Source organism: Euprymna scolopes, chromosome 15, assembly GCF_053919585.1.
Source record: "Euprymna scolopes isolate OS-2025 chromosome 15, ASM5391958v1, whole genome shotgun sequence".
Taxonomy (NCBI): Eukaryota; Metazoa; Mollusca; class Cephalopoda; order Sepiida; family Sepiolidae; genus Euprymna; species Euprymna scolopes.
In genome coordinates this window covers 91469321-91472802 of record NC_136496.1, presented here as the reverse complement: position 1 = coordinate 91472802, position 3482 = coordinate 91469321, and the positions used below count along the sequence as shown (strand labels likewise).

At 31.9% G+C, this 3482-nt stretch overlaps 1 pseudogene; it reads left to right on the top strand.

Moving 5' to 3' along the window:
* Positions 1 to 802: 802 nt before the first annotated feature.
* LOC145294301 (5S ribosomal RNA) lies at positions 803 to 919 on the top strand (annotated as a pseudogene).
* The last annotated feature ends 2563 nt before the right edge of the window (positions 920 to 3482 follow it).

The window sequence follows — 3482 nt, the reverse complement described above, 5'->3', positions numbered from 1 at the left end:
CTAATGAATCTTTTTTCCAAGTTCAACCGCGTCTAAGGAATACTCAACGGTGTACACTACACTTATTCACTAAAACAACCTTGACAGTCCAATAGCTAACTTATAATGATGGCAAACCGATACTCACTGACTGTTTGGAGATTGCAATTTTCTCCACTTTATCGTTCGTTGTTTGTTCGTTTTTGCTATTTTTTTTTTTTTTTTACTGCTTTGTTTTTTTATTTGTTTTTTTTTTTCTATTTTTGCAGTGAGATTTTAATTCCCAAATAATACACATTTTTTGCTCTTAAATAAGTTATTGTTTTGTTTGTTTTTATCTACCTTTGTTACACCGCCAACCAATATTATATATATATATATATATATATATATGTTGTTTTGAAAAAAGAAAAACCGAATGAATTTATGAAATGATCAACGTTTCGTCCCTATTGCAGAGGACATCTTCAGGATATTAAAAGGAAAAATGCAAAAAAAGGAAAACAATCATAGACCATATGATAATGAAAAGGAAACAGTGTTAGAATCCTACCCATATCGGGAAGGAAACTATGTGTGTGTGTATATATATATATATATATATATATATATATATATATATATATATGTATGTATATATATATACACACACATAGATATATACACATATATACATATATATTTATATACACATATATATATACATACATATGTATACACACACATATATATATATACATATATGTATACACATATATATATATACATACATACACACACACTATATATATATACACACACACACACACACACACACACACACACACACGGCATAATCGCGTTGACACACCGGTTCTCGTCAGATCACCGAAGTTAAGCAACGTTGAGCCTGGTTAGTATCAGATGGGTGACCATGTGGGAATTCTAGGCGCTGTATGTGCTCTCCGCTTATCTCGGCATTTGTTTTCAGTCGCCCTGTACTTCACTTGCCACTGGTATTTAACAATGTCGTCTTAGGAGATGTGTGTTTGGAGATTGCGCATCGCCTGTCATAAAAATTTCATGCGCAAGCAACCCTTCGTGGATATCCATAGTCTGTTCAAGACTGAAGGAGCCTGCTTTTTTGCTTGCTTTATATATATATATATATATATATATATATATATATATATATATATATATATATATATATATGGCTTGGGAGAGATGCTAGTCTAGCGGCACTGATGAGTTGTGATACAACGAAGCAGGACTGTATGTCAATGACTACAAATATATTTAAGCCCCCCCCCCTCTTTGGGTAGAGCACTGTCATAAATAATCTCACCCGCTACTTAATTGGCTGAAAATGCGAAGCTCATTGCTTGTTTGTTTACGAACAGGCGATTTGAGCACTGTAAGAGTGGTGGCGGATGTCTATTTAAATAGACATTCCGACGAGTTATTTACGGGCGTTGATTCCATGGTCGAGTGGGAGAACTGCCGACTGCCAATACGACGGTTCTAGGTTCAATCCTTGGCTTGGGAGAGATGCTAGTCTAGCGGCACTGATTAGTTGTGATACAACGAAACAGCACTGTATGTCGATGACTACAAATATATATATATACATATATATACACACACATATATATATAAAAGATTAGTTTGCTTTTTTGGGTTTTTTTTTTTAAAGAAATCCAGCAGACTACTCAATTATAAGGAAAATCCGAAAATTAGAGCGTATTATTCATATTTTGTTTGGCTCTCTTAATCCAATTCTCATCCCTCAATGAGATGAGCATTGACTGAAGAGACATTGATATGGGTATCTAAAACGGTCCCTAATTATCCGGTTTGAAACCGACGTTAGCAATGACGTTTCATCTAAAAACGTTCTGTAAACAATATATATATATATATATATATATATATATATATATATATAAATATATATATATATATATATATATATATATATATATATATATATATATACTAGCAAAAGTACCCGTCGTTGACTGGGTTCAAAAACAGCCTTCAGAAAATGGACTCTGATTTATGAAAGTATGATAGGTTATGAAAAGGAAGTGTTGTAAAGAGATAGCTTCGAATTTGGGGATATCAAAACCAAAGCAAAATATAATGAAAGTAAAAATAAAATAGATAAACCCCATAATTTATTATACCATACCTCTTCACACTGAAACACTTATCACAATATTCTGTGGATCTATATGAAAAAAACCTTGTTAAACTTTGTGACATATTTCCATTCTATGGAGGTCAAGTGCGAACGAACACCCCATAATTTTATTATACCATATTTCTTCAAACTGAAACATTATTATCAAAGTATACTTACGCAGATAGATATGAAAAGTCTTTATTAAAGTTTGTGCCTATTTCCATTCTATGGAGGCCAGGCGTGAACGCAGACCCCACAATTTTATTATACCATCCCTATTTAAGTTAAAACATACTTATCAAAGTATTCTTATGTACATCTATATTAAAAACACTTGTAAACGTTTTTTTTATAATTTTTAATTTTTTTATTTCCCTACTTTGTGGACCAGGCGCGTACGCAGATTCCACAATTTTAATGAATCATCATTATGCCAGATCAAACATACCCATTCCTGTGTCTCGATACATCTTCTATCATTATATGCGATCAGTTTTCTATAATAGTCAACCATATAGGAGCCTATTCGTGACCAGACACACACACAGATGTTCAGCTTTATATATATATATATATATATATATATATATATATATATATATATATATATATATATATATATATATATATGTATATATATATATATATATATATATATATACATACATACAGGGTGTCCATAAAGTCCGTGTGCACTTTAAAAAATTTATAACTTTATTTGTATTTGCAATAGAAATAATCTGTAAAATGGATTTGAAAGAAGTAAATCTATGTTTTTAAGCTTTTATTGAAATTTTATTTAACTTTCTACATGCTCTCCATCATTAGCAATACAAAGGGTAATACGATTTTGCAGTTCACGAAAAACATTTGCCAAATGATTCATAGTAATACCTGAAATCACATTAGTTATTCTAGCTTTCAAATCTTCCAATGAACTAGGTTTGACTGCATACACAATTGTTTTCACATGTCCCCATAAAAAATCTAATGGAGTTACATCTGGCGAACGTGGAGGCCAATGAAATGGTCCACCCCTTCCGATCCATCTGTTAGGAAATTCCTGATTTAGAAACTGTCTAACACGCCGAGCAAAGTGACAAGGAGCTCCATCTTGTTGAAATACTGTATCATCTTTCTAGTTTAATTGTTCAAGTTGCGGAATAAAGTAATTCTGCAACATATCTAAGTAGCTGTCACTGTTAATAACACGATCTTCAAAAAAAATATTGCCCTATGATTCGATTCATTCCCAAAGCATACCACACATTAACTTTAAGAGAGTCCCTTTCATGTTCAACAGTTTCATTTGTTTTTTCAGTTCCCCAAATTTGGC